Consider the following 11,130-nt stretch of genomic DNA (forward strand, 5'->3'; position numbering starts at 1 on the left):
TAATGTACAATTCTTAATATGTTTTTTGTGTGTGTGTGGGGGGGGTAGGACCGCCACTGCATGAATATGAATAGTTTCATTAGCATGTGAAATCTTAAACAGGCATATATGTATGAACAAAGAGTAGCTGTCTGTGTGCACGTGTAGGTACGCGTGTGTGTGAAAGTGTGTGTGTGTGTGTGTGTGGGGGGGGTCAAAATATGACCCTGTGAATAAGATAAGATAAGATAACCTTTATTAGTCCCACACGTGGGAAATTTGTTTTGTCACAGCAGGAAGTGGACAGTGCAAAAGTTATGAAGGACAATTAGAATAAAATAAAATAAGAATAAATACAGTACACAGCTGTACAGAATAGAATAAAAATAGAATACTATATACAGTAGAATAAAATAGAATAAAATATACAATAGGATAAAAATAGAATACAAATGCTATATACAACAGAGTGAAAAATACAACGGTGCCAGAAAGATTATTGCACATTTGTGTTATTGCACATTTGTGGATGTGTGTGTATGATCAGTTAAAGTCTTTGTTGTGGAGTCTGACAGCAGTGGGGAGGAAAGACCTGCGAAATCTCTCCGTCCCACACCGTGGGTGCCGCAGTCTCCCACTGAAGGAGCTGCTCAGTGCTGTCACAGTCTCATGCATGGGGTGGGAGATGTTGTCCAGCAGGGATGACAGCTTAGCCACCATTCTCCTGTCACTCACAACCTCCACTGGGTCCAGAGGGCATCCTAGAACAGAGCTGGCCCTTCGGATCAGCCTGTTCAGTCTCTTCCTGTCCCCAGCAGAGATGCTGCCACCCCAGCAGACCACACCATAAAAGATGGCTGAGGCAACCACAGAGTCATAGAAGGTCTTCAGGAGTGGGCCCTCCACTCCAAACGACCTGAGTCTCCGCAGCAGGTACAGCCTGCTCTGCCCTTTCCTGTAGAGGGCGTCTGAGTTATGAGTCCAGTCCAGTTTGTTGTTCAGATGAACACCAAGGTACCTGTAGCTGTCCACAGTCTCAATGTCCATACCTTGGATGTTCAGTGGTTGCAGTGGAGGATGTTTGTGCCTGCGGAAGTCTACCACCAGCTCCTTGGTTTTACTGGCATTGATCTGGAGGTAGTTCAGCTGGCACCAGTCCACAAAGTCCTGAGTCAGTCCTCTGTACTCCTTGTCGTCCCCATCAGTGATGAGGCCGACTATAGCAGAGTCATCAGAGAACTTCTGCAGGAAGCACTGGGTGGAGTTGTGGGAGAAGTCTGCAGTGTAGATGGTGAAGAGGAACGGAGCCAGAACCGTTCCCTGTGGGGCCCCCGTACTGCAGACGACCCTGTCCGACACACAGCCCTGAGTCCTCACATACTGTGGTCGGTCGGTGAGGTAGTCCAAAATCCAGGTAGTGAGGTGATGGTCCACTCCAGAGTTCTCCAGCTTGTCCTTCAGAACCGAGGGAAGAATAGTGTTGAAGGCACTGGAGAAATCAAAGAACATGATCCTCACAGTGCTTCCAGCAGTCTCCAGGTGAGCGAGGGAGCGATGTAGGAGGTGAATGACGGCATCATCCGCTCCAATGCCAGGCTGGTAGGCAAACTGAAGTGGGTCCAGTGATGAGCTCACAAGGCGCCGAAGCTTAGCCAGGACCAGCCGCTCCAGGGTCTTCATCAGGTGGGATGTCAGAGCCACCGGCCTGTAGCTGTTGAGGTCCTTGGGGCGTGAAGTCTTTGGCACTGGTACAACACAGGAGGTTTTCCAGAGCTGTGGGACTCTTCCCAGCCTCAGGCTCAGGTTGAAGAGGTGCTCCATCACACCACACAGTTGGTCCACACAGGACCTGACGACCCTCGAGCTGATGCCATCTGGACCCGCTGCCTTCTTGCCATTAATCCTCCTCAGTTCCCTCCTAACCTGGGTGGCTGAGAGAGACAGTCTGGAGCCTTGTGTTGATTGTGTATTGGATGCTGTTGTTGGGGGTGGGGAGGAGTGAGCAGGGTGAATAGAGGAGGTGTGAAGTGTCTGAGGTGTCAGAGGTGGAACAGCAGCAGTGGGGGTGGTTGAGTCTGCAGCCGATGTTGGAGACTGCCTCATGGCTGAATCAAATCTGTTGAAGAAATGATTCAGTTCATTTGCCCACCTCACATCCCTCCCAGGCAGAGAGTTCTGATGTTTGTGGCCCGAGATGGTTCTGAGGCCTCTCCAGACTTCACCAACGTTATTTTGCTGAAGCTGGTTCTCCATCTTCTGCCTGTAGCTATCCTTCCCATTCTTTATCAGTCCCCTCAACTCTCTCTGCACCCTTTTCAACTCCTCTTTGTCTTTGGATTTGAAGGCCCTCCTCTTCTGCTTGAGGACAGCTTTAATTTCCGGGGTAATCCAAGGTTTGTTGTTGGAGAAACACCGTACAGTCCTGGTAGGTACGGTGTTATCCACACAGAAATTAATATAGTCCGTAATACATGTAGTAAGGCTGTCGATGTCCTCTCCGTGGTCATCACAGATCACCTCCCACACAGTCGACTCAAAACAATCCTTAAGAGCCTCCTCGCTCTCCTGCGACCATCTCTGTACTGTGCGGGTGGCTGGTGGCTCCCTGCGCACTAAGGGCTCATACACAGGGACAAGGTGCACCAGGTTGTGATCAGATCTGCCCAGGGGAGGGAGAGGTGATGAACTGTATGCCTCTTCAGCATTGGCATACAGTAAGTCCAGTGTTTTATTGTCTCTGGTTGGGCAGGTCACATACTGGGTGAAGGTGGGCAGTGTGGAGTCCCCAGATAGCTGGCGCCAGGAGTGTAACAGTCCACCTAAACAAAAGGCTCTTGTAACTGAACAGATACAGAGTGCAAGTTCTGTCATACATCACAAGAGAAGGTGCGACCTTTCCATGGCCTCCCAGAACACCCTAGGGCAGACCTTCCCAAAGTGTGGGGCCCGCCCCCTAGGGGGCGCGCAGCGCCATTGCAGGGGGGGCGCGGTATGAAAAGGGCGGGGGGAGGCTTGGACACTGCTAGCAAGGGGCACCCACACAAACGCAAAGCAGGAGATGAAGCATCGCTGAATATGTTTCCAAACCAACTTCTTTCTAAGCCAAAGACTAGAAAATATGGTGAAGCATATCTTCCCTTTGGTTTCACCTGCACAAGTGCCAAGGTAGGTCTCCCCTGCAGAATTGGTTTTCCCTGCGTCGGGACCATGCGTTGGGCTCTTCAAATCACGGACAAACAGTATCCCACATTCTTGATTTTTAGTTCACAAACACTTCTTGTAATGACTAACTACTCCTGACATTTTGGAGCTGTTAGCTCTTTATACAGTAAAGTTACAGTGGGATACAAATAATATCAGGCTGATCCTGCCACGATTTGTTCCCCGGCTCAAATCCCGGACAAACAGTATCCCACAGTTGTTTATGTTTTTGAACCCATTTTGCACAGAGAGGCATTTTTTGAAAAATGTATTGATAGCAATGTTGAATATTATTACACAGGAAAAATACAACTACACGTAAAATAATTACACTGTGAAGCCTCTGCCTTTCTAAATAGAGGGACAGTAACTGTGTATGTATATTTAAGCGTTTAAAAACTGAAGATAGATTAACAGTAACAGTATTTTGTCTCTGACTATCTGCCATTCTGCAATTCATCTCATGTAAACAATAACGTGGCGCACAGCGTGACGTGAAAAAAGGCACATACCTTTGACGTTGCGTGACGAACTCTGTATTCCTCGTCCACACCTAAACGCAAAAAACGGCATTTTAAAAAAATCTCCGTTTTCGGCGATTTGAAACGCCGTTTACGTGTGGACGAAAGGTCCAAACGCATAGAAACAGCTGCGTTTTCAAAAATACCCGTTTAGGTGTGGACGTAGCGTAACAGAGTTGGTAGTTTATTGTATTACTACCTGTAATTTATTGCAGTTTACTTGTATTTGCTTAATTGTTTACTAAATGTTTTAGGTGTGAAAGAAACCGCAATGGAGCAAAATATGGGTGTGTGCGGTTGTACGTGCCCGCGCGGGGGGGGCGCGAACATTTTTCTTGTAAAATAAAGGGGGGCCTAGCAAAAGAAGTTTGGGAACCACTGCCCTAAGGAGTGAACGCCCCCCTTCTCATGGTACACAGAGTCTTAACAGACCCACTAAGGATGAGACATTCTATCAATATACAAAAGATTACGTATCTCTAAGCATAAATGATTATATTTCTAAGTACAAATGACAATCCTAAAATATCACTCTGACACAGGTTCAATGCATCCATGCTGTACCGAAAAGAGTTACATAAACCTCAAAGTATTATACCTCACAGAGGTAGATGCTTATGTGAATGCTTCACCATTGTATGGGCTGATAACATCTGAAGTGGGTGTAAGAATAAGGCCTGAAATCTAAAATCAAAAACTCTCAATCAGGAAAATCTGCCATAACTCATCAAGAACATTGACACTATTGGTCTACAGAGGTGAGGGGAACCAACCAGTGGGCACGTGCAACACAGGCAACTTGGAACTGAATGTCAACAAAAGAAAGGAGATAATCCTCAACTTGTTAGCAACACCAAATTCCTGGGGGTACAGAACACTTTGTCCAGATCACTGCAAACCAGAGCTGTATAAAGAGAGCTAAGGAGCACTTTTTGCACTGGTTGAGAAAGGCTCACCTTCCTTTGCATCCTCACCATCAGTGTTGGTCAAGTTACTTGAAAAAAAGTCATCAGTAACTAATTACTGATTACTTCCCCCAAAAAGTAATTCTGTTACTTTACTGATTACTTTAGAAAAGTAATTAGTTACTTTAACAAAAGTAATTAGTTATTGTAAAGGTCCAGTTTTGTTTATTGATCTAAGTCTGAACAGCTACGCGTAGTGTCCAGTAGAGGGCTCTGTTGCTTAGTTAGCGGCAAGCTGCACTTCCAGCTCAGACCGGATTTCGTGGCGCACATGTCCCAGTAGGCAGCTCTCAATGAAGCGTGAAGCAGCGTGATACCTCAGTGGACACTATGAGATGCCGCTTTCCTTCAAGGGCAATGATCCGCCAGCTCTTCCCAACAACAAGAAGCTAGCCACAGTCCGACTGCAACACCTGAAGAAAAGGCTAAAGGCTGATAAACAGTATCATGAACATTACTGTTCCTTTATTAGACATTAGACATTATCAGCAGTGGTGATACAGAATTAGCCCCTCCTTTGTCTGATGGCGAGACTGCATGGTACATCCCACACCATGGGGTATATCACCCGAAAAAACCAGCCAAGCTAAGAGTCGTCTTTGACTGTTCAGCAAAATTTCTCGGTGTCTCATTAAACGACACTCTTCTCACAGGTCCAGATATGATCAACTCATTGGTGGGGGTACTCTGTCGTTTCAGAAAGGAAAATGTAGCCATAATCTGTGATATCGAGAGAATGTTCCACCAGTTCTCTGTTTGTCCAGACATGCGCAACTATCTGAGATTTCTGTGGTGGCAGGATGGACAATTAGACACAGAACCCAGAGAGTACAGAATGGCTGTACATCTATTCGGTGCCAGTTCATCCCCTGGATGTGCTAATTTTGGCCTGAAATACTTAGCACAACAGTACAGAGCAGACTATCCTAAGGCCTCAGAGTTTGTTGAACAGAACTTTTATGTGGACGATGGTCTAACTAGTGTCCCATCAGTTAAAGAGGCACAAGAACTCATCACCGAAATGCAAGCGCTTTGTAGACTTGGTGGTCTACATCTGCACAAGTTCAACTCCAACCAAAGTGATGCGCTTTCACAGCTGGAACCCTCAGACAGAGCAGACACCACAGAACCGCTTGATCTCAAACCTGACACAACAGCTGAAGGCCATGTACTCGGCATCCAGTGGTCAATCAAAAATGACACTTTCAGTTTCAAAATAAACACTAAGGACCAGCCTCCTACTCGCCAGAGCATACTGTCAGTGATCTCATCCCTGTATGACCCACTAGGGTTCGTAGCTCCCTTCACCTTAAGAGGCAAAGGTATCCTACAGGAACTGTGTCGCAGAGGCACTGAATGGGATGACCCCCTTCCTGACAACTTACGTTCACGGTGGGAGGACTGGAAAGATGGTTTGGAAAGACTAAAATCGGTTGCAGTGCCTAGATGTTACCACCCACCAGAACTGACAGACATTGTAAAGGTGGAATTGCACTTTTGTGATGCTAGTGATTTAGGATATGGTGCATGCTCCTATATTAGGTACCTCAGCAACGAGAAGGTACACTGTAGTCTTGTTATGGCTAAGGCAAGAGTCGCACCTACCAAGGTCACAAGTATCCCACGATTAGAACTCTCAGCCGCAGTCACATCAGCCAGAATGAGCAACATGCTAAAAGCAGAACTTCAGATGTGCATTAATGAAGAGTTCTTTTGGACTGACTCCCAAGTAGTCTTAGCCTATATTAACAATGAGGCACGACGGTTCCACGTCTTTGTTGCTAACCGTGTTCAGTTAATTAGGCAAACTACAGATCCCAAACAATGGTACTACATTGACACGGCTCAGAATCCTGCAGATTACGCCTCTAGAGGGCTCAGTGCATCAGAGATCATGTCAACATGTTGGTTGTCTGGTCCAAAGTTTCTGTGGGAACATGACATTTCATATGCACCCAGCCCCTCAGCTGTGTTGTTAGTAGGGGATCCAGAAGTCAAAGCAGTCAAGGCTCTCACAACTCAAACAAGTGAACAAGACAATATCCTCAGCCGTTTGTCAAGGTTTTCAAGCTGGTCAGTGCTCCTTAAAGTGGTTGCAAGGATAGAAAGATTGAGATCCAGCAAAGCTCAGTATGGAAACTTTGTAACAGTAAACGAACGGAAAACAGCTGCTGACACAATAATAAAGCTCCTTCAGCAGCAGGCCGTTTGGAAGTGTTGAAGGTGGGAGATAACCTTCCGAGTTCAAGTCCCCTCTTTAGAGTAGATCCAGTACTAGATCAAGGACTTCTCCTTGTTGGAGGAAGACTGAAGAAGTCCACACTCTGTCAGGGACTTAAGCAGATTTGTCATCAAGGTAGAAGCCAAACTCTCATGGAAATCAGATCAAACGGATTTTGGGTGATTGGTGGGAGCAAGGAAGTTGCAAAACTTATAACCAAATGTGTTCAATGTCGAAAACTAAGACGTTCACCAGAAGAACAACGCATGTGTGAACTTCCAAAGGAACGAGTTGAAATCTCAGATCCTTTCATGTATTGCGGAATGGACTGTTTCGGACCATTTGTCACAAAACAAGGTCGCAAAGAGCATAAAAGATACGGACTCCTCTTTACATGTCTTTCCTCACGTGCAGTCCACATTGAGATGCTTGAGGATCTTTCTACTGACTCTTTCATCAACGCTCTGAGATGTTTCATCAGCTTAAGAGGAGCTGTTTGTAAGTTGTACAGTGACCAGGGTACAAACTTTATTGGAGCCCAAAATGATCTAAGGGAGTCTTTTAAACAATGTGACACAGATGCCTTAGAAGCATTCCTTGCCAATAAACAGTGTGAGTTCGTCTTCAATGCCCCATCTGCTAGCCATGCCGGAGGTGTGTGGGAACGACAGATTTGAACCATCCGCAATGTTTTCAATGCCACCATTGCTCAATGCCAAGGCAGGCTGGATGACAGCTCTCTAAGAACTCTATTCTATGAGGCGATGTTTATCATTAATGGCCGACCACTGAGCGTCGATGGAATCAATGATCCTAAATCTCCTGAACCTCTAACTCCAAATCACCTCATATTGATGAAATCAAAGGTTGCACTGCCTCCACCAGGAAAGTTCGTGAAAGAGGACTTATATGCAAGGAAACGGTGGCGCAGAGTACAGTATCTCACTGAGCAGTTTTGGAGTAGATGGAAAAGAGAGTACCTTCTGAACATATCTATGAGACAGAAATGGCACGTACCACGTAGAAATCTTAAGGTCAATGACATAGTCATTATCAAAGATGACATGCTTCCCAGAAATCAGTGGCAACTGGCTCGAGTGGTTGAAGCACCAGGAGAAGATGACGGTTTGGTCTGCAGAGTCAAGCTTCAAGTTGGCGATCGAGGCTTAATAAAGAAGCAGGGAACAGCACACAAACCTCACATAGTTGAGCGACCTGTTCAAAAGCTTGTAGTTCTGTTAGAAAATAACTAATTGATGTTTCAATCAATACTGTCACATCAGGCGTATTTTGGCGAAGGTTTATTGATGATGTACTTGAAATTGTGTTTGTTCTTGTAGTAATGTCCATATGTTAAGTCTGGAAATCATGTATAGATTGTTGTTTGTTATACATGATTTGGTGGGAGTGTAAAGGTCCAGTTTTGTTTATTGATCTAAGTCTGAACAGCTACGCGTAGTGTCCAGTAGAGGGCTCTGTTGCTTAGTTAGCGGCAAGCTGCACTTCCAGCTCAGACCGGATTTCGTGGCGCACATGTCCCAGTAGGCAGCTCTCAATGAAGCGTGAAGCAGCGTGATACCGGACTCTAGCCAAAATTAACAATTTGCAGCCCTTGGAATGCGGAGCGAGGTACATGTTTTAAGTTGTATTTGATTGCTTAGTTGATATTTTGTTGTATTTTCTGCTTTATTTGAGTTCATATTTGTAATAAGCGTCTAAGAAAATGTATTTTGTGTTTCTGTTTAGTTTTCACGGTGCATTGGCGCACCTCAGCACTGTTTGATTCTGAATGAATCTCAAAGTAAAAATTACTGCACCCGTCGAGGCTCTCTCTATTTCTTCCTTGGTCCGGGGGACTCTCCCGCACTCGATATATTATCCATTGTTCATCTGCACACAGCTGTTGTCACGAACGCCGCACTCGCTTATGTCATTGTCATGAGACACTCACAAAAAAAAAAAATCACAGTTTTAGTAACGCAGTAACGCAGCGTGCTTACAGGAAACACGAGAACAGTAATCTTATTACCTTTTTTTGCAATAGTAATCCCTTACTTTACTTGAAAAAAGTAATCAGATTACAGTAATGCGTTACTTCCCATCTCACCATTTTGTAATATTTCCATTTTTCGCAGATCAAGGCAGTTTTGCTCCATTCTATTTATGAGATTTTTTACTTTCCAAAGAGATTTACAGTCTAGTTTGTGTGAAAGCTAGACTGCTATTAACATTGAGGGGAGAAATGCGACGCAAGCATTGGACTGTTGGTCAGAAATGCTTATCAGCGCCATTTGCTCCTGACCAAGGTCCTACGTTTATGGCTATGTGTCATGAGATGTAATGACTGTCCTGTAGTTAAAAAGGGAGAAACAGATGGCACCCCCAGCAAAGCCACATGAACGGCTGAACCAGCAGTGGCCTATGAAGCTCATTCATTCATTTTGAAGGTACTTATTTGTGTCCAGAGGATTTCATCTGGATCGATAGAAAGGACTCGCTCACCGTTTGTGGTTGGGAGGGAGATTGAATTATCAATTTTTAATAATAACTTGTGCATTTTTGTAAAATAAAAGGGTTACAGAAATGTAAAAACCTTTTACTATAGTTTAACATGCTAAAAGTGCATTGTTTTAAAAATCAACAGGGTAAACAGTTGAACACATCAAACCTTTAGCTGACGTGCATGTGTCTGTGTGCATTAAAAAGGCACTTATTGCCTTTTCTATAAATTGCAATGCATTATAACATGCCAGCTCTCAAGCTGGTATGTCTACCTTTGAGCTTTTGCCTTCCTCTACCTCATCTCATTAAAGCATTATTGCTTTCACAATTTTGAGTTAAATCCTTTCTTCCTCACTCTGCCCTCTGCTTGACGTTGAAAGAAGGAGTTCATAAGCCCGTCCACTACAAAGGAAGCTGAATTCAAGTTCTTTTTTGGATGTTACTTTTCAAGTTAAAAATTCTACCCATTAATGAATTCCTAATTAATCAAAGTTAAAACTCAAGAACTCAAAACTAAATTTGATTTTTAGCAAAAGAATCAGAGGAGTCCAGTGTGTCAGCTCAAACTTGTGTATAAAAAGCATGATTTCAGTTTGAATTCCTCACCCCTGTTCAAAATGGTAAGATACTGAGAACTCACTGAAAAGGAAAGAGTTCACATTAAAACACTTTGTGGTGCTGGTTGGTGTTTGACACAAATAGGGTAATAAAGTGTTTTCATAGTGTGTTTAAGTATGGAGTTGATTGCAGCTGTAGACACTAAAGCTGTTGTGCCAGAATGTCATACTAGAGGATCGTTCTTTAGATACAAGGTAGGAGCAAGCGAGTCAGAAACCCAGGGCACAAAGATGAAGCAGGGCTGATCAGAAACAGTTTATTCCCCGAGGTGGACAGCAGGAATAAAACAAACCAAATATTAAGAAAACTTATACAATACAATGTTCAACATGATAAAGTTCCACCAAGACTAGATAAAGTTATTCTTAAACTTGTAAAAATACAATTTTCTGCATGCACTAAAGTCCCACCCAGTCCCACGATGTAACTGTCCCCCAACCCAGGATGAATGTTTGTTATGGGTTTACAAGCAGTCCAGAAATTCCTTCTCCAGAGCGGGGTTCATGCCAGCCTCGTTCCAGGCAGACGAGGAGGAGCACCTGTCCCCCTCTCGTTCCTTCACTGGGCCCATCACATCCCAGCCCAGCTTTCATTCTGCACTAGAATCTGTCACTTGATGCCATCGCGGCTCCCCTTGCGTCATCAGTGTGTGAATAAACAAATAGGGGCCATAACCATTGTCCCAGAAGCCGCCCTGGCTTACAGCCATGGAGACCCTTTCCCAACACGGCTGCACCCCGTGAACAACAGAGGAGACACTACTCACAAATGCAGGCAGAGGTGCCTGCTCTCAATCACATGCACTGCCTCCTACTATTGGGACAGGGTCGCCACATCACACTGACCGGTCCGTCTCCAGATGAGGCGTCACACCCCCACAATCAGGCCTCTTTTCCACCTGGCCTTCATGCATTCCTCTTCATACCTGGGGCCTCTCTCCTTTCAGTGCTCCGCTAGCTTCCTTTTAATAGGTCCTTTAAACTGCTGATAGGCCACCTCTGGACACACCCATGCCTCAGCAGGTGATCACTATCAGCTAATTTCTCCCATGCCCAGCCAATCCACAGTGGATTAAAACAGTGAAACAACACACTAAAACATGCAATATAAACAGAACAAAATC

Source organism: Pelmatolapia mariae, linkage group LG23, assembly GCF_036321145.2.
Source record: "Pelmatolapia mariae isolate MD_Pm_ZW linkage group LG23, Pm_UMD_F_2, whole genome shotgun sequence".
In the NCBI taxonomy this organism is placed as follows: domain Eukaryota; kingdom Metazoa; phylum Chordata; class Actinopteri; order Cichliformes; family Cichlidae; genus Pelmatolapia; species Pelmatolapia mariae.